Raw genomic sequence first — 21,856 nt, forward strand, 5'->3', positions numbered from 1 at the left:
AGAAACAAGAGACCCTACCTCAACTACGGAGATCATTAGAATCAACCCCTGAAATTTGTCCTCTGACTTTCTAACACTTGTCATGGTATGGACCCTCCCACAATAATCATATGTGGACACATGTACATGCACATACATGCACACACACACACACAAATTTATATAAACAAATTACACTAAACAAAGTAACTACTTACAAATTAACAACAAATATGACAACATTAAGCTTGAGTAAGAATTTATGCAAACTGAATTCAGTTTTGAGGTTTGTAATCATTTATTAAATCATTCTTCTCTTGTTTCTCTACCTTGTAGAATATGTTTCTTGTATTTCTCAAGGTGTCCTTTCTTGCTGTTAAAATAATCTAAGCTGACTTGGACCTAACTGCAGATTGTGTGTATGTAAATTCAATAAATGAATATAAATGTGGCCTATAAATAATACACATTTTATCAATGAGTTTATAATGTGTACTGCTAATATATGTATTTAATTTTATTCCTGTGGAAATGACTATCTAGTTTTCCCATTGATATTAATTGAAAGGGTTTTATATTTTTTATTTTGGTTACTTGTTTTTCTCACATATATATATAATTTCTTATATATAATTTCTCTGCCTAAAATTAAGTGGCCATAGCTTTGTGGGCTAATTTCTTGGTCTTCCCTTCTATCTCATTTGTTCACATGTATGATTTACATTAATATTTGTTGCTATGGCTTTGCATTTGAGATTATGTATCATCTCCTACATTGTTCTTTTGATAGAACTGAAATGGCCATTTGGTACTTTTTTAATCCTTATTAATTTAAGAATTATTTCTTCTAGTTTTGTAAAGGATGTTATTGTAACTATTGCATTGAATCTATGGAATGCCATTGACAATACAGTCATTTTTAATATTTTAATTTTGACAATCCATGAGCATGGAAGGCATTTGCATATTTTAGTGTCTTTTTTCATTTTCTTTTCCAGTGTCTTAAATTTTCTGTCTTAGAGATCTATCTTTTCTTCGTTAGATTAGGTTTATTACTAGCCTTGTTTGTTTGTTTGTTTTTGTTAGTTTTTTCAAACTGTCATGAATGAGACTCATAGCCCCCTTCCCTGCCAGCTCTGCCCCTGATTTCAAGATCATTATTTATATCTTTAAAAAAGTACTCATTTTTGTATATTGACTTAATAACCTGCTACTTTGCTGAAAATGTGAATCAGACATAAGCTTGTGGGATCAGCGCTACCATCTTCCTCATAAACCTTGGCCAAGGGTGCCAAGGGACCCAGAGGACTCTCCACACCACAGGACCCCTAGCACACCCGGGACCTCACTGGAGAGCACGTGGGTGAAAGAAGCAACAGAGCTTCTTGGACAGGGTCTCTTCGGGCATTCATCCTCAGTAAGAAGGCAGAGCTGAGACCCAGACCCCTGGGCACCTTCCTTGCCAGAGGAGAGTCAGCCTACAGGGAGGGCTCTGATCCCAGGACTCAGGAGGTGGATCAGAGCTCCAGACATCTGGACACATGCACTGCAAGTGAAGAGCTTGCCTGCAGAGAATGCTCTGACCACTGGGACTCAGGTGAGAGTTGGACTAACAGGAGTGCTGACAAAGTCTAACAGAATCACAGGAGGAACAACCTCCAGTCAGAGACAGCTAGAACATTAACACCAGAGATCACCACATGGTGAAAGGCAAACATAGGAATCTTATTAAGAGAAACCAAGACCACTGGGCATCATCAGAACCTAGTACTCCCAACACAGAAAGTTCTGGATACCCCAACATACCCGAAAAGCAAGACTCGGATTCAAAATCATATCTCATGATGGTAGTAGAAGATTTTAAGAAGGGCATTAATTTGTGTGGGGGACTTTTGGAAGAGCATTGGAAATGTAAATGAAATAAATACCTAATTAAAAATAAATAAAATATATATGTATATATGTATATATATAAATGTAGGACATTAATAACTCACTTAAAGAAATACAGGAGAACACTGCTAAACAGGTAGAAGCCCTTAAAGAGGAAGCACAAAAATCCCTCAAGGAATTACAGGAAAACATTGCTAAATAGGTAGAATACTTTAAAGATGAAGCACAAAAATCCCTTAAAGAACTACAGGAAAACACAACCAAACAGGTGAAAGAATTGAAAAAAAAACATCCAAGATCTAAAAATGGAAGTAGAAACAATGAAAAAAACCCAAAGGGAAACAACTCTGGGGATAGAAACACTAGGAAAGAAATCAGGAACCATAGATATGAGCATCAGCAACAGAATATAAGAGATGGAAGAGAGAATCTCAGGTGCAGAAGATTCCATAGGGAAAGTGGACACAACAATCAAAGAAAATGCAAAATGCAAAAAGATCCTAACTCAAAATATCCAGGAAATTCAGGACACAATGAGAAGACCAAACCTACAGATAATAGGAGTAGATGAGAATAAAGATTTTCAACTTAAAGGGCCAGAAAATATCTTCAACAAAATTATAGAAGAAAACTTCCCAAACCTAAAGAAAAAGATGCCCATGAACATACAAGCAGCCTACAGAACTCCAAATAGACTGGACCAGAAAAGAAATTCCTCCTGACACATAATAATCAGAACAACAAATGCACTAAATGAATACAGAATATTAAAAGCAGTAAGGGAAAAAGGTCAAGTAACATATAAATGCAGGCCTATTAGAATTACTACAGATTTCTCAGCAGAGACTATGAAAGCCAGAGATCCTGGAAAGATGTTCTACAGATCCTAAGAGAACACAAATGCCAGCTCAGGCTACTATACCCAGCAAAACTCTCAATTACCATAGATGGAGATACCAAAGTATAGCATGACAAAACAAAATTCACACAATGTCTCTCCATGAATCCAGCCTTTCAAAGGATAAGAAAGGGAAAACACCAACACAAAGATGGAAACAACACCCTAGAAAAAGCAAGAAAATAATAATGAAAATACTAATGAAAGAAATAATCCTTCAACAAACCTAAAAGAAGACAGTCACAAGAACAGAATCCCAACTTTAACAACAAAGATAACAGAAATCAACAATTACTTTTTAAAAATTTCTCTTAACATCAATGGACTAAATTCCCCAATAAAAAGACATAGATTAATAGACTGGCTACACAAACAGGACCCAACATTTTGCTGCTTACAGGAAATCCACCTCAGGGACAAAGACAGACACTACCTCAGAGTAAAGGGCTGTAAAACAATTTTTCAAGCAAATGGTCTGAAGAAACAAGCTGGAGTAGCCATTCTAATATCAAATAAAATCGACTTCCAACCCAAAGATTTCAAAAAAAGACTAGGAGGAGCACTTCATACTCATCAAAGGTAAAATCTACCAAGATGAACTCTCAATTCTAAAAATCTATACTCCAAATCCAAGGGTAGCCACATTCATTAAAGAAACTTTAGTAAACCTCAAGGTACACATTGCACTTCACACAATAATAGTGGGAGACTTCAACACACCACTTTCACCAATGGACAGATCCTGGAAACAGAAACTAAATAGAGATACGTGGACACTAACAGAAGTTATGAAACAATTGGATTTAACATATATCTACAGAACATTTTATCCTAAAACAAAAGGATACCTTCTTCTCAGCATGTCATGGTACCTCCTCCAAAATTAACCATGTAATTGGTCACAAAACAGGCCTCAACAGATACAAAAATATTGAAATTATCCCATTCATCCTATCAGATTACCATGGACTAAAGCAGATCTTAAATAACAGCATAAATAATAGAAAGCCAACATTCACATGGAAATTGAACAACACTATACTCAATAATAACTTGGGCAAGGATAAAATAAAGAAAGAAATTAAAGACGTTTTAGAATTTAATGAAAATTAAGTCACAACATACCCAACGTTATGTGACACAATGAAAGCAGTCCTATGAGGAAATCTCATAGCCCTTTTTGGAGTACCTCTAAAAAGAAACTAGAGAACATACACTAGCAGCCTGACAGCACACCTAGAAGCTCTAGAATGAAAGGAAGAAAGATCACAAAGGGGAGTAGATGGCAGGAAATAATCAAACTCAGGGCTGAAATCAACCAAGTGGAAACAAAAAGAACTATTCAAAGAATCAACCAAACCAGGAGCTGGTTATTTGAGAAAATCCAAAAGATAGATAAACCTTTAGCCAGACAAACTAGAGGGTACAGGGACAGTATCCTAATTAACAAAATCAGAAATGAAAGGGGAGACATAACAACAGATCATGAAGAAATCCAAAACATCATCTGCTTGTGGACGTTGTACATCGTGGTGCGGAGCCTAGTGCGCACCACGATGTACAACGTCCACAAGCAGAAAATTCCACCCAATAACTCCTAAGCCTGATAAACAACTTCAGTGAAGTAGCTGGATATAAAATTAACTCAAACAAATCAGTGGCNTTTCTNTACACAAAGGATAAACAGGATGAGAAAGAAATTAGAAAAACAACACCCTTCACAATAGTCAAAACCAATATAAAATACCTTGGTGTGACTCTAATTAAGGAAGTGAAAGATCTCTATGATAAGAACTTCAAGTCTGTGAAGAAAGAAATTGAAGACCTCAGAAGATGGAAAGGTCTTCCATGCTCATGGATTGTCAGGATTAATATAGCAAAAATGGCTATCCTGCCAAAAGCAATCTACAGATTCATTGCAATCCCCATCAAAATTCCAACTCAATTCTTCACTGAGTTAGAAAGGGCAATTTTCAAATTCATCTGGAATAACAAAAAAACTAGGATAGCAAAAACTCTTCTCAACAATAAAAGAACCTCTGGTGGAATCACCATGCATGACCTCAAGCTGTAATACAAGCAATTGTGATAAAAACTGTATGGTACTGGTACAGATAAAGACAGGTAGATCAATGGAATAGAATTGAAGACCCAGAAATGAACCCACACACCTATGGTCACTTGAACTTTGACAAGGGAGCTAAAACCATCCAGTGGAAAAAAAGACAGCATTTTCAACAAATGGTGCTGGCACAACTGGTGGTTATCATGTAGAAGAATGGGAATTGATCCATTCTTATCTTTTTTTACAAAGCTCATGTCTAAGTGTATCAAAGACCTCCACATAAAGTCAGAGACACTAAAATTTATACAGAAGACATTGGAGAATAGCCTCAAAGATATGGGCACAGGGGAAAAATTTATGAACATAACAGCAATGGCTTGTGGTGTGAGATCAAGAATCGATAAGTGGGACCTCATAAATTTGCAAAGCTTCTGTAGGGCAATCGATACTGTCAATAAGACAAAAATGCCAACAACAGATTGGGAAAGAATTTTTTCCAATCCTAAATCTGACAGGGGAATAATATCCAATATAAACAAAGAGCTGAAGAAGCTGAACTCCAGAAATTTAGATAACCCCATTGAAAATGGTGTACAGAGCTAACCAAAGAATTCTCAACTGAGGAATATCAAAGGACTGAGAAGCACTTGAAAAAAATGTTCAAAATCCTTAATCATTAGGGAAATGCAAATCAAAACAACCCTGAGATTCCACCTCACACAAGTTTAAAATGGCTACGATCAAAAATTCAGGTGACAGCAGATGCTGGTGAGGATGTGGAGAAGGAGGAACTCTCCTCCATTGCTGGTGGGGTTGTAAGCTTGTATAACCACTCTGGAAATCAGTCTGGCGGTTTCTCAGAAAATTGGACATAGTACTACAGGTAGATCCAGCAATACCTCTCCTGGGCATATACCTAGAAGATGTTCCAACTGGTAATAAAGACATATGCTCCATTTGTTCATAGCAGCCCTATTTATAATAGCCAGAAGCTGGAAAGAACCCAGATGTCCCTCAACAGAGGAAGGGATACAGAAAATGTGGTACAGTTACCCTATGGTGTACTACTCAGCTATTAAAAATAATGAATTGATGAAAAATTTGGGCAAATGGATGTATCTGGAGGATATCATCCTGAGTGATGTAATCAAGTCACAAAAGAAGTCACTTGATATGCACTCACTGATAATTGGATATTAGTCCAGAAACTTAGAATACCCAAGATACACTTTGCAAAACACAAGAAAATGAAGAAGAAGGAAGACCAACCTGTGGATACTTCATTCCTCCTTATAATAGGGAACAAAATACCCATGGAAGTAGTTACAAAGACAAAGTTTGGAGCTAAGACGAAAGGATAGACCAGCCAGAGACTTCCCCACCTGGGGATCCATCCCATAATCAGCCACCAAATGTAGACACTATTGCATATGCTAGCAAGATTTTGCTGAAAAAATAAAAACCCTGATATAGCTGTGTCATGTGAGGCTATGCCAGTGCCTGAAAAATACAGAAGTGGATGCTCCCAGTCATCTGTTGGATGGAACATAGGGCCCCCAATGGAGAAGCTAGAGAAATTACTCAAGGAGCTAAAGGGGTCTGCAACCCTAAAGGTGGAACAACAATATGAACTAACCCGTACCCCAGAGCTTGTGTCTCTAGCTGCATATGTAGCAGAAGATGGCCTAGTTGGCCATCATTGGGAAGAGAGGCCCCTTGGTCTTGCAAACTTTATATGCCCCAGTACAGGGGAACACCAGGGCCAAGAATTGGGAGTGGGTAGGTAGGGGAGCAGGGTGGGGTGAGGGTATAGGGGACTTTTGGGATAGCATTTGAAATGTAAAGAAAGAAAATATCTAATAAAAATTTGGGAAAAAAGAAATAAGCTTGTGGTTTCAAAGAAACATACCATCACTCCAGTTGAAGTGCCTGGACAAGGCTAAAGTTTACTCTTGATCAAATGGGTACTTTTGAATGAGCAAGCACACTGGGCAGGAATGCCCTTGGATTTTACTGTAATGCATGTAATAACTGTGTTTTCCCCATTGTCTGCCATGTAACCTCATAGTCTTTCATGTTTGGCTGATTTTAAAAGAATTAGTACAAAGGAAATAAGGAAGAGCAAGGGGAGTCTATTTCATCACTTTAATTCCAACAGTAGAGAAGGACCTTTGTGTTAAAAAAGTTTTACAAAGTTTGTGGGGTTGGGGAGGGATTGATGATATTCATAATAGTCTTACAAGGTTGGGGAGATATAAGAATTTGAATTTCTTATCATAAACATTTTACAGTGTTTTATAGAATAGACTAATGTTTCTTATTGTTCTGAGTTTTCTGGTGGAATCTGGCCTTTCAAGCATAGAATCATGTTATCTCTGGGCTATTATATTCCAACTTTTATTTTTTATAGCCTTTTTATTTTTTTCTGCTGTTTTATTATTTTTTTTTAGCATTATACTGGCTGTTTTAGTGTGTCAACTTGACACATGCTGGAGTTATCACAGAGAAATGAGCTTCAGTTGGGGAAGTGCCTCCATGAGATCCAGTGGTGGGGCATTTTCTCAGTTGGTGATCAAGGGGTGAGGCCCATTGTGGGTGGTGCCATCCCTGGGTTGGTAGTCTTGGGTTCTAAAAGAGAGACAACTGAGCAAATCATGGGAAGCAAGCTAATAAGAAACATCTCTCCATGGCCTCTGTATCAGGTCCTGCTTCCTGACCTGCTTGAGTTCCAGTCTTGACTTCCTTTGGTTGAAGAACAGCAACGTGGAAGTGCAAGCTGAATAAACTCTTTCCTCCCCAACTTGCTTCTTGGTCGTAATGTTTGTGTACGAATTGAAACCCTGACTAAGAGAAGTATATACTTGGAACACTGTCTTTAATGATAATCGTGAAAATGGTCTTACCTGCTTCGGTTTTCCCATGTAATATACTATTTACTATAGGTTTGTTGTATTTAGTTTTTGTCATGTTGAACTATATTCTTTCAGTAGCTTGTTCAAGACTTTTACATCCTGAAGAAACATTGAACTTCATCCAAGGCCACTTCCATATTTTCTATGATAATCTTGCAATGTCTGTTCTTAAATCTCCTTGTGTGTTACACTATATTTTGATTTTCATATCCTGATCCCATCTTGTATTCCTGTGGTAAATACACTTTGGTCACGATATATGAGCCTCTCATGTATTCTTGTTCTTGGTTTTCAAATTTTCATTGCTAATTTTAAGAATTTATTTATTTATTTTTTATGGAAGAAATATTTTTCAAACCATATATTTTATCACATTTTCCCTCCTCTAATTCCTCCCAGATTTTCTCTATCTCCTTACTCTCCGAACTTTATCTTTTTTTTTTCTCTCTTTAGATAAAAATACTAAACAAATACAAAAGCAAAAGCAACAACAAAAACTTGGAAGTGCACGCACACACACATCAAAGTAAATAAGCAAAACTCCAAAAAGGACAAAAACAAACAAACAAACAAAAACCCTAAAGATATCTAAAAACAAAACATAACAACCCAAATCAAAACAAAATACCCTCAAACAAAAGCCAATATAATGCAAAGTGAGAGAAATATTCCGAGCTATATGGTCACATTCATTTTGTATTAGCCCACTGGGCACAGGGTCTGCCCTCAAGTGTGGTTAACATATTCAGTGAGACACTGTTGGAGAAAACTAATTTTTCCTTTTGAGTGGGTATCAATTGCAGATGGCTCCTTCTTAGTGGTGGGAACCCATGTGTTAAGACCACATCTGGTTTGGAATGCAATGGATGTTTGGAGTTATCCACCATCTCTGTCTCTTAGAACTTTTTTGACTTCTCCATGGATCCCTGAGCTTCATGGGGACAGTGTTGATGAAAACATCCATTTAACACTAAGTGTTCCAAAGTCTCTCACTTTCTTGGGGTGGTGAAAGTAAGGGTTCTCAGGAAAGTGTTGGATGGTGTTTGGCTGGGGCAAATGCATGAAGTTGTGTTTTCTTGAAGCAGACCCAAGTGAAAGAATGTTTTGCTGAAGCAGACATGTGAGGACCATTTCCCTCGAGTGGACACAGGTGAAAGGCTAACACAGGCTTGTGAAGGAGCTTTTCACTGAAGCAGACACAGATCAAAGGATGTTCTGCTAAAGCAAGCACATAAAAGGACATGTGATCAAGAATCCTTTGCTGATGACACACATATGACACACATGTATTGGTCTGCCTTACCTTGTCCTGTTGAGCTCCAATTGGAGGGCCTCCATAGAGAGAATCACATCAAAAAACTTCTGGTAGTGTGCTGTAGTTTCTTGCTGCTTCCATGGATTCAGGATGATTGGCAGAGTGATGGCAGCTAAGACAGACTCACGTGGAGTTTTGCTAAGACTCATGTGCTGAGGCAAGACACACGGTGAGGCAAGACCCTCGGAGGACACGTGATGTTTGCAGGGAGTATAAATAGATCTCAACTGTTGAGAGAGGCACAGCGGAGAACTCCTGGCATCCTTCCTGGTCCCTTTTTATGACTAGTGATGATTTAACTGAGGCCTGCCTGTTACTGCTAGGTCATGCCATCGATGTTCTTATTCTGATACTACCGAAATGGACAGCTGGTATATCCAAAGTGTTTGCTAGTGAATTGAGCTGCTGCTGCTAACTGTAAATGGAAGGATTAGCTTCCAAGAACCATTTCTAAAGGTCTACTTCCCCTATATCCTTTCTTTTCCACTACCTATGGTGGGTGGTAGGCTAGAAGGGAAGTCAAAACATTTATGAACCATTATTAAAAGTAGGATTAGAAAAAGTTAAAGTGTGAGGATATAAGTGTTCTAAGTTGTCTATAAGAATCCCCTACATCTCACTGGATTCTGCTGTAACTTGCCTTTTAATTTGAGTGGTCTGTCTTTTTCTTCCAGTTATTTTGCCTAGGCGTTTGCCAATCTGATTGTTTTCAGAGAACTACTTCCTTATTTGGTTCTATGAATTGTTCTTTTAGTACACATTCTAGCACTTTCTTTCTGGATCTTTGTGGTTTCTTACATGTGGCTTGTTCTTATTTCCTAACTCCAGAAGATATTAAGTTGTTTAGTTGATTTGTTTTTAAGCAATCATAGTAAAAATTTCCCTCTTAGGTCTCTTAGGCCTAACATTCCAGTTGGATAGGACCATGTCAGCCTTGTCCACATGCCAATATGGTGGGAACACTTTCTCCATTGATGTTTCTTTTTCCAAGATGATTCTAGCTGCATCAAGCTGCTATAAAACTAGTTGGCATAAATCCTAACAGTTCCTTCAAAATGATGCAAGTTCTACAAATTCAGTAGGTTGTACTAATGTAGAAGATACTGTGCATGGATGAAGATAACTTTTCATTAGAATACTACTGATGCTGTGTGATAGAAAGCCTTGTATCACTTTTAAAAATGTATCCATTTGATATTTTATACTACTTGATTTTACTTAATACATTTAACAGTTGCTAGGCAATATATAGTTTAGCTAAATGTAGGCTTTAGATTTAGACAACTATTAACTTTGTGAACCTTTTCTAGATTCTCTGAATCTATTTCCTTGAATGGTAGTATACTCTTTAAAATTCATATTTGTTGAGAGCAAACAAGATCTGATTTGGCCTTACCTTATGCTATCTGCAGAATAGATCTAAGGTGGTGCTCCTTGTGGGTGGATAGGCATGGATAAAGTATGAGTTTTATAGAAAGAATGATTTTAAATTTGTCTTAGTGTAAGAAAATAAATTATACTAATATAAATGATATGATTTGTGTATGTGGAAAGTTTTCTCTCTAACTGGTTCTTATGGTGTTAAGGTTTATTTATTTTTCTTTTCCATAATAGGTTTCAAAACATCTTCTGCATGGCTTTTCACTTATTTTCAGTAGAAGTGTGTCTGGCTATCTTCAGGCCATGATTTTGTTTCAGGTTCTCATGGTGAGAATGGCTTGAGAGGAACAGCACTTTGAAGAGGCACAACAGACATCATACATAAGAAGCCTATTCATGATCAGAGGTGGGCAACTACCTTTCTTAGACTTTTCATTGTCCTCTACTTGGGCCCTTAGGTAAATTAAAATAGGAATGAGGGATAGGTGTGTGTAATGGTACTCTTACCATTAAGTAGGTAGGTGCTTTCATGTAGACATTAGCATGGTGGTGATGTTCTTCCCTACCTGCATATACTTGGATCCTGAAGTGTTCTAGCAGATTCTGCTACCTTGGGAGTCTGATGAGAATCAAAGATACTGTTCATGCCATCTTTCCATCTAGTCTCTGTGCTCAGCTATTTGATTTGATCACTGCCTTCTCCTTCCTCCCCCCTTTTTGCTACTCTTTCATCCAGCTTCATTTACTTGTTTTCTATGTTTTCAAGATTTCCTTCTCTTACCTTCCTTTCTGTTGATCCCAGAGCAGTTTATGCCTGTGGTAACAGTTGGGACAGAATCATATCCACCGACATGCTTTTCCTGACTGTTTATACTGAAATGAACATTTTCTATAGAGGTGTATCTGGCTATCTTTGGGCCATGATTTTGTTTCTGTCTTTCATGGTTAAAACCACTTCAGAGGATCAATAATACACTGGGCATCATACACAAGAAGCATGCTTATGGTCAGAAGTGGGCAACCATATTTCTTACACTGTTCAACTTCCAAAATTTGGGCCCTAGAGAAAGTGAAGATAATGAGAAAGAGATGTAATGGTGACTCTGTCTCAACTGTAGGCACTGCTGGCATTTACATTGCTAGCACTGGGAGAGATAGGGAGGAGAGGGGGAAAATGAAGATATAAAAGACAGCATTACTTTTTTTCTCATGCTGAAGTAAATGCAGTACAAACACAGTTGATAGTTTCTGTGTAAAAGTTTGTTGTTTATGTCCATGTAACTCCCGTGTTTTATCTCAGGCCACAGAAATGAAACATGTTTTTTGTTCACTGAGAGTAGGACCAGTTTTTGTGTAATGCCTCCAGATATGTCAGTATTCAGCTACATGAAGATGATCAACATTAATGAGGCACTATCAGTGCAAACCAATCTGTAATAAAGTCAAATACATATACACTTCTATTCCAGGTTACCTATAAATCTCATATTCAAAAGAATAATTTTGTTGTGAGCTTATGGCAAACACTGTTAAAACAAATTCTGACCTGAACTTTTAAGAAGCCATTTTAAGTCTTCATAGTACCGATTATGCATATGTATCCCTGGGAAAACACTAACAGTTTTAGCCAAGAGGAAGATTTCTCTATCTTTGGGCCAGAAGATCCATATCTCTGGAGTACTTTGAAGGGCTTTAGAAATGATGGCTTCTTGCATTCTGGGTTGCATTCAAAGAGTTCTGTGTGTCATCCCAGAGATTACTAAACTCCAAATACATCCTACTTTCTAGTACTTTTATTATTTATTATGTAAGTAGCACATGTTAAGGTGAAAGAAATTTTTTTTCCAAGAAATAAAAACTCTTAGGGGTCTAAGTATAGTCTATGGGGAGCCAGTGGTTTTTATTTGTTTGGTTTGGTTTGGTTTGTTTTAATTAGTAATAGGCAGTGCTATCGGAGAGATTGTGATAGCTAAGGTGAAGTTGGTAGAGTATGATATGAGCAAATTCAGGCTGTAAAAGAGCGATACTTGTAGTTATTTATTTATTTATTTATTCTCCTCAGTTTCTTTAAGCCTTTCCTAATTCAACAGGGGTCAGCTACCTTCTGTCCATTGGTAGGGTACAAATATCTGCTTCTGACTCTTTCAGCTGCTTGGTTTTTTTTGTTGTTGTTGTTTGTTTGTTTGTTTGTTTTTTAAAGATATTTTCTTCATTTACATTTCAAAAGCTATCCCTAAGGTTCTTGCAGTCTTAATGGATTTCCAAATGAATGACAAGTGGTGACAAGTCTTCGGGATGCTCCAAGTTGAACTGGCTGTCACTAATTACCAGGTACTTTTTTATTGTGCCTGGCTTTCATACAAATTGGCTTGCTATGTACCTACATTCAATCAACTACTTACTCGAGTTCAACATGTTTTTTTCAGCCCAGAAAAATGTTCATTATGTCTGATCATTATTTCCTGGCAATTTATCTGGAGGGGCTCTATGACTCCCTAGCTTTGTTTCAGTCCCCACTGAGGGATATTTATGTCCTAGAGTGCTTCCACAGAAGGAAGTTGGTCAATCTCATGTGTATGATTCTTGTGTTTGAGGGTTCAGGATTGATTACTTGAGGGTTGGTAGAGTTTTTGACATGTGATACTGTTAAAAGCAGTGTTAGTTTCAAGCCAAAACCAATATATTGTTGTGATTTCTTATTTTCTTTTCTATACCTGGTTATTTACTTTTTCTTCCTCCTACAGTTCTGCAATCTGTCTCTAATAGACCTGAGTGAGCTTACAAAGTAGAATTTAAAAATAGAAGCTTTCAAGGACAAATAAGGGAAAAAGCTCTATGGTGGTAAATATTACCTGTCCTAAGGTAGTCAGAATAAAGTGTATGATATATCACTTGTAAATAGAATTTATGCATTCTCAGTGTATTCAAGATGACCATGTCCTAAGTGGAAAATAAAAATTGCTTCCCAAATGAAGTTCCTAGAGCAACTGACCATTTCCTTTTCTTTACTATCATATAATTTCTAAGAACAAAAATAATTTCTGCTATTAATTATTATCAGTGTTTTTCATGTAAACTCTATACATAATGAAATACATACACGAGAAAACATCCCTTTTATGAACTTTGTTAAGGACTCACAACCTTCTTAAGATCCAGAATATAGGGTCTGTAAGACAGTGTATTGGCTAGAGGTGCTTTCACATAGGGATGAGACTGGGTTTGATCCCACAAAATACTAGGAGAGAACCAGATCCTGGGAGTTATCTTCTGAGATTTGTTTTCATACCATGGTATGGACTGTGCACCCACACATATCTCACCCATCTTGCCAGCACAAGGAAAGATGATGCATATGATGATTTGAATGCGAATGGCTCCCATACACCCATGTCTTTGAATGCTTAGCTATAAGGAGTGGCAATATTAGGAGGTGTGGACTTGTTAGAGTAGGTGTGGCCTTGTTGGAGGAAGTGTGCCACTATTGGGGCAGACTTTGAGGTATTATATGTGTTCAGGCTATGTCTAATGGGGGGCACAGTCTTCTGCTGCCTATAGATCAAGATGTAGAACTCTCAGTTCCAACACCATGTTTATCTTTGTACAGCCATGCTTCCTGCCATGATGATAATGAACTAAACCTTTGAAACTGTAAACCATTCCCAATTAAATGTTTCCTTTATAAGAGTTACCATGGTCATGGTGTCTTTCCGTAGCAATAAAACCCGAAGTAAGACATTTTAAAATGTCTTACATATATATATATATATATATATATACACAAAGATACAAAAGGTCTCTGCTTTTTTTTTAAATTAGGTATTTTCTTCATTTACATTTCAAATGCTATCCCAAAAGTCCCCTATACCCCCCTCCCCTAACCACCTACTCCCACTTCTTGGCCCTGGCGTTCCCCTGTACTGAGGCATATAAAGTTTGCAAGACCAAGGGGTCTCTCTTCCCAAGGATGGCTGACTAGGCCATCATTCTGCTACATATGCAGCTAGAGACACAAGCTCTGGGGGGGTACTGGTTAGTTCATATTGTTGGTCCACCTATAGGGTTACAGATCTCTTTAGCTCCTTGTGTACTTTCTCTAGCACCTCCATTGGGAGCCCTGTGTTCCATCCAATAGCTGACTGTGAGCATCCACTTCTGTGTTTGCCAGGCACCAGCATAGCCTCACAAGAGACAACTATATCAGGGTCCTTTCAGCAAAATCTTGCTGGTTTATGCAATGGTGTCAGCGTTTGGAGGCTGATTATGGGATGGATCCCTGGATATGGCAGTCTCTAGATGGTGCATCCTTTTGTCTCAGCTCCAAACTTCATCTCTGTAACTCCTTCCATGGGTGTTTTGTTCCCAATTCTAAGACGGGGCAAACTGTCCACACTTTGGTCTTCGTTCTTCTTGAGTTTCATGTGTTTTGCAACTTGTATCTTTTATCTTGGGTATTCTAAGTTTCTGGGCTAATATCCACTTATCAGTGAATACATATAGTATGAGTTCTTTTGTGATTGGGTTACCTCACTCAGGATGATGCCCTCCAGGTCCATCCATTTGCCTAGGAATTTCATAAATTCATTCTTTTTAATAGCTGAGTAGTACTCCATTCCCTTGTTGAGGGACATCTGGGTTCTTTCCAGCTTCTGGCTATTATAAATAGGACTGCTATGAACATAGTGGATCATGTGACTTACCAGTTGGAACACCTTCTGGATATATGCCCAGGCAAGGTATTGCAGGATCCTTCGGTAGTACTATGTCCAATTTTCTGAGAAACCACCAAACTGATTTCCAGAGTGGTTGTACAAGCTTGAAATCCCACCAACAATGGAAGAGTGTTCCTTTCTCCACATCCTCGCCAGCATCTGCTGTCACCTCAATTTTTGATCTTAGCCATTCTGACTGGTGTGAGGTGGAATCTCAGGGTTGTTTTGATTTGCATTTCCCTGATGATTAAGGATGNTGAACATTTTTTCAGGTGCTTCTCAGCCATTCNGTATTCCTCAGGTGAGAATTCTTTGTTTAGCTCTGAGCCCCATTTTTAATGGGGTTATTTGATTTTCTGGAGTCCACCTTCTTGAGTTCTTTATATATATATATATTGGATATTAGTCCCCTATCTGATTTAAGATAGGCAAAGATTCTTTCCCAATCTGTTGGTGGCCTTTTTGTCTTATTGACAGTGTCTTTTGCCTTGAGAAGCTTTGCAATTTTATGAGGTCCCATTTGTTGATTTTCAATCTTACAGCACAAGCCATTGATGTTCTATTCAGGAATTTTTCCCCTGTGCTCATATCATTGAGACTTTTCCTCACTTTCTCTTCTGTAAGTTTCACTGCCTCTGGTTTTATGTGGAGTTCCTTGATCCACTTAGATTTGACCTTAGTACAAGGAGATAGGAATGGATCAATCCGAATTCTTCTACATGATAACTGCCAGTTGCGCCAGCACCATTTGTTGAAAAAGCTGTCTTTGGTCTCTGCCTTTTAATAAATCTCCCACGTCAAATCTCAGATTTCTATTATTACAGTTTTATTTTCCCTATGTGTGAACTTGGAGTGACTGGAGTCCCTAGATATATTGTCATTCTGTGTATGTTTCTTTCTTCAATTAATGTTATTAAGACTCATTTGTTTTATGCATTTGTAATTTGTTGATTTTCATTGCTGCATGGTATTTTATTGTTGGAATAGACACAGATTATTTTATTTTAGATCTCTTCTCCTGTTTAAGTACTTAGTGTTTCATATTAAAAACATGTATGGACCTCCAGCTTTCCTGATTCATTGGCTATGGGACCATATCTGGGAATCTACATTTTAAACCAAGTATCACAGATAATTATGAGGAAGATTAGTTGCAGAACACACTTTATGAAAACTAACATCGATAGTGAAAACTTTTCTCTCCAGTTTCATCACATTATTTTTTCTATACTGCATGTGTGTAAGGAGGTCTTAGCAGGTTCCATTGTTCCCCTGTTTGTGTACAATTTGAGTTTGAACCATCTATCTTTCCTCTAATGCTTTATTTCCACAGTTTTCAATCTTTGAGCCATGACCCCTTTGGTTTTCACAGGGGTTACATATCAGATATCCTGCATATCTGAGAACATTATGATTCATTACAGTAGTAAAATTACAGTTTTGAAGTAACAACAAAAATAATGTTGTCATGGCATTCACCACAACACGAGGAATTTTAATAAATGGTTGCAGTATTAGGAAGATGGAGAGCCAATGTTGTATTTAGGAATAAGGTAAATGTACACTGCATCCCTCTATTACCAGGCTCATCTGAAAACACTCCGTTTGAGGCTTGGAAAACAGTTTCATTTTTCAAGTGTTTGCCTCACTACACTAACAGTCTGTGGCTTGAAGGCCTCAGTCCTTTTTCAGAGCGGTACACAGATTTTCAGGTAAGATATACCCAGGCTATTCTACCTTTGATGGATTCAAATTTAAATGCTTTGTAATTGTACCATCAAAATTCTACCTTTGTCACGCACCCAAATGACAAGAGCTTTGCTTTTATATCCACATGTTCACACCCTCTTAAGAAATTCTACCATGTGTCACATCAAGAGGCAGCAATCCTAAGAGCCCTTTACAGTTCTCCCTAGCATACTGTCCTGATGCATGGATGACTGCCTTTTTTTCCTTTAATGGTTGGATCTTGTTGATTGTTGCTAGGTAACAAGTGCTCAACAGACAGGTGAGTAACTCTTAGAGTACATCCCATAGTAAAGATATACTATATTTCTCAACAAATAAAAGCATGACTTGAATCTACTTTTTCATTTTGAAGAAACATCGATTGCGTTTATCTTCTCACATATAAACTAAACAGCCTACAGATTATTTGTTTCAAAGCAATGGAAACACAATGCTAGGAAAATGAAGAGGCACTGTTGTTTCTTCTGTTCCTATTTGCAGGAAACTGTTTTTTATGTAACCAATTCTTCCTGTAATTCCTGCCACCAGCTAGATAAAGTCTACCTTTCTTCTCACTGAGAGAGTAGCCTCTCTAGAAATATGCAAACAGCCCTAACTATAGATATAAATTAAGCTTGTTAATGAAGACTATGCGCCATAGACTACATAGATCTAGGAAGAAATTAGTTCAATGTTTTTTATGGGGGACAAATTGTTAGATTCTGATATTTGCTTTTAAAGTGTTCACTTATTTTATAAATTACTTATAATTAATCAGAAGTGAATGTATCTTCAACTGAAAAAGAGCAGCTTAGGAACAAAAGAATCAAACACATATTTTATTCTATCCACTAAAAAAAAAAAAATTACATTGTGTTGGTTATTTGTCTTTCAAATCTGACCTTTCTCTTAAGCAATTGAGCAAAGGGATGCAAATATTAGCATTTGTGAGAGCAGTAACTTTTAGACTTTTACAACTTTACAGGCTTTATGTAAAATACAACTCAAAACTTCAACCTTCTTGTGATTTACCACTTAAGTAAAAAAATCCAAGTTAGAAGAAAGCAATAGAGATCGTCAATAATGATAAAATTAACAGCTCATATGAATTTAGAAGCCTTGTACCTAACAATGCAGTAGGCTCACAGGACATTAAAGGCATCTTCAACTGCATCTAGCTTGTTTTTTCTCTAACAAGGCAACTGCCATCATTTTAGTAACTCATAGAAGCTGTAGAAGTTCTCTGGTCCATACTTTGCTATTTGGTCCTGGGGAAAGATGGTTAAAACAGTGAAGTGAGAAACATATCACAACTGTGTCACAGTGTTTGCTGTTGTCTCCACTAACAATGGAAGTCACCTTATTTGGGATCTCTTTTTGTGGGAGAAAACAGAAAAGGAAACCTAGAAACACTGAATGGAATGTCGACCCTCTTTCTTTACTAAATGGACTTCACTTACTTCCTGGAGGATATATATATATACATTTAATAGTCATTCTTAGCCACTGGAGGTTTTTAACATAACATTATTTACATATGCTTATACATCTCTGGTTGTAGATAGGTTAGCAGAGAGGATAGGAAGAGGGCAAGACTAAAACAAACAAACACACAAATAAACAAACAGATAAGGCACAGGCAGAAAAAACTGGGAACAGTGCTGTGTTTCAGAGCTGCTTAGTGTCTGGACATGGAACACTCAGGGACTGTGTATATGACATCATTGTAGGGTTTGTTTATAAACAGAAGGGAAGCAAAGCCTTTACCTTTCCTACTTCCTAACCTTGCAGCATGAACACATATGTTTACAATTATCAAACTGTGGCCCCCCTTGTATCTCTAGTTGATTTCCTATCTACATATGGATTTAACAATACATTTGTGCTACCAGTAACCAGGAGGTGACAAAGACCATATGAATTGATGGATAAAGAGTTAATTCAAACAAATGTGTTTTCACATGACCAAATTATTAGAATCTTAAAATTCAATGGTATGTTCTATAGCATGGAGGTTATATATGTAGTTTTGAGTAAAAAGTGGTATTAAAATGATAGCAAGGTTTAAATTGGAATACATTAAATTTATTAGAATTAAAAAGAAATTATGTAGTCTAACTTTGTGACACTTTCTATCAAAGTGCTATTATTACTCTAGTTTGCTAAAAACTCTTTTCTTGGGTTAAATTATAATCCTCAAATGGCTGTTTAATTAGCTGTTTTTATTTAGTCTCAACAATTTATCAGTACTCACTTTTAGTTTTACTTTGTGTTTTTATTTCTATTTGATAACTTTAGTTTTACTTCATTTTATAAAAAATAAAGAATAAAAATTAAAGTTCTTAAAAGAATAATTTAAGCTTCAAATATATCCCACGGTACTTTGATATTAAAGTGCTTTTAAATAAATTACAGTTAATTAAGCATGCAAACTACTTTAAATACTCAATTTCCTACTTTAACTGTAATAATTGTCCCAAATTGCAGATTTTTGAAGGTATGTTTCAAGGTGCTACATAAAGCTTTGTCTCTGGTGTGAAAAATGTAATTAGTCCTGGAGGAAAGACTATGGTTGCAGTTGGCTGTTGTGGAATAATCAACTAATTCTGGGCATGAATTAGTACACTCTATATCCTATGCATCCATCTGCTGCACAGAGACTGACTAAAGTCCTGAGATCACCCATCTGTGAGTCCTACTCTGCATCTCATGTTGTACCTAGGTGCTTATATACTCTCCCGAGTCTGCTTTCTTTTATAGCAGAATTTTCCACCCATGTCCTTATTCCTGCCATTTCTAACAATTGTATATGTTCCATGACAGGATGCAGCTTCTATCTTTTTGCCTTAAAAAAAATCCCTCTAATGGTGACCTATGGGCATTGCTTCAAGTGTCTACATAACACGTATTTTTTTTTTTTTTTTGTCATTTAAGTGACTTTCTAATAAAGCTTTGTGAATCATCTATGTGACCCTCAGCAGGACAGTGCTGAATGATTTCTGTTCTTACTTTCTAAAGTCACACCAAAGGGGAAAGATGAAGAGTCTACCTGTCCCTTATGTCTCTTGAGGCTCATACTGTTTTCTCTTCTAATATTATCTTTCAGTGCTCAGTGTTTGCACTTTTTCCATACTACATGAGGTCAGTGATTATTCCTACCCTTTGCCCCATAATATAAATATCTGGGGGCACATCTTAAAAGATGTGGGAACATCTTAAAGGAATTGAAGCTTTTGTCTAACCTATTATTTCATAGCATTTAAGTTCTTTGTGCTTTTAAAAATCAACTTTTCTGCTATGTTTGACATAAAATAAAATAATAAAATATAATAAAAATATGTTAAGTGTACAATTATGTGAGATTGGACCAATGTGCCCATGCATTGTGCCTTTTATGCCTGTAGTTGGTCATTATAGCCAGGCCATATTATACAATTACCGATAGGTCCACTCTAGGTTTTAGCACACTCAGATTTTCTTATATGCCCTCATTTCTTTGCTCCTTGCCTTCAGCCTGCTGTTTTGTTTTGTGTTCACTAGTGCTCTTCCAAGCAGGAATTTTTGTGCTTTCATGTGCAGAACTGGAGTTGACAGGTGATCGTTTTTTCAGCACACAATGTGAACCTTTTCTTTCTGTCCCCCTTTGCCATTGCTATTGTCACTCATCAGCTGCAATTACTTTTCAAATCATTTCTCTTTCTCTTTACCTGCTTTCATATTCCCTGCAGCGTCACCATAATTCTGTTTCTGCAACTTTAGCTTTATTCATTTTGCTTGGGATCTATTGTGGTTTCATGAATTTGAGGACAGGCATTTTCTCTCAAATCTGAGAAGGCTTGTTTATTCTGTTTCTAAACACTGTGCTTCAGGATTACTATTTCCTAGTAGGGTCTCTTATTTGATTAGAACTTGAAACACAGTTTTTAAGTTTGAGATCTTTGTATCTTTTACTTTATTTCAAATGTTATTCTGTTTCAGTGTGCTACATACATTTGACACACTGTTTAACCTGATCAAAGACATTTTGACTAGTGATGTATTTTTTTCTCATAGAATTTCAATTTTTCAAAATGTCTTATTTCTTATATTTTACTAATAGACTATCATTGATACTGATTTAATTATATTTTTAAGTCTCCATTAGTTTTCAAGAGCACTTATAATGTCACAGTTTGGGGGGAGCTGAATAATGATATTATAATATAATTGCATATTTTTCCATGTTCCTTCATGACCTCTTCTTTCATTGTTATTTCATGCATATATGTATACACATATACATTCCTAAATAGATAAGTAAATATATATGAACATGCTTAGTCTATATAATGTTACTAGTATGTAAGTTTTTGGGGTTGACAATATGGCACTGGACAAACAAATGGTAAGCTTTTCTCTGAGGAAGACAGACTTTTTCATTCACAACATTCCTCAGATGCCTATTGTTCTCTGTATAGAACTGAGGCTTTATGGGCTTTTTCCTGTCTCTCTGGCATGTCCGTTTCAGCTATTAACCCATTGGTAGGCTTGAAATTTCCTGCAGTAGATGTCTAAAAAAACTAGCACCACAAGAATACAAGAAAAAGAAGTATAGTTCAAAATTATTTTTTTCAGGTATTTATTTAATTTACATTTCCAATGCTATCCAAAAAGTCCCCCACCCTCTCCCCAAACCAACCAATCACACTTCTTGGCCCTGGGGTTCCCCTGTACTGAGGCAGATAAAGTTTGCATGACCAATGGGCCTCTTTTTCCACTGATGGCCAATTAGGCCATCTTCTGATACATATGCAGCTAGAGACATGAGCTCCGGGGGGTACTGTTTAGTTCATATTGTTGTTCCACCTATAGGGTTGCAGATCCCTTTAGCTCCCTGTTACTTTTTCTTGCTCCTCCATTAGGGGCCCTGTGATACATCCAATAGCTGACTGTGGGCATCCACTTTTGTGTTTGCTAGGCCCCAGCATAGTCTCA

This window comes from Mus caroli, chromosome 12 (assembly GCF_900094665.2).
Source record: "Mus caroli chromosome 12, CAROLI_EIJ_v1.1, whole genome shotgun sequence".
Lineage (NCBI taxonomy): Eukaryota > Metazoa > Chordata > Mammalia > Rodentia > Muridae > Mus > Mus caroli.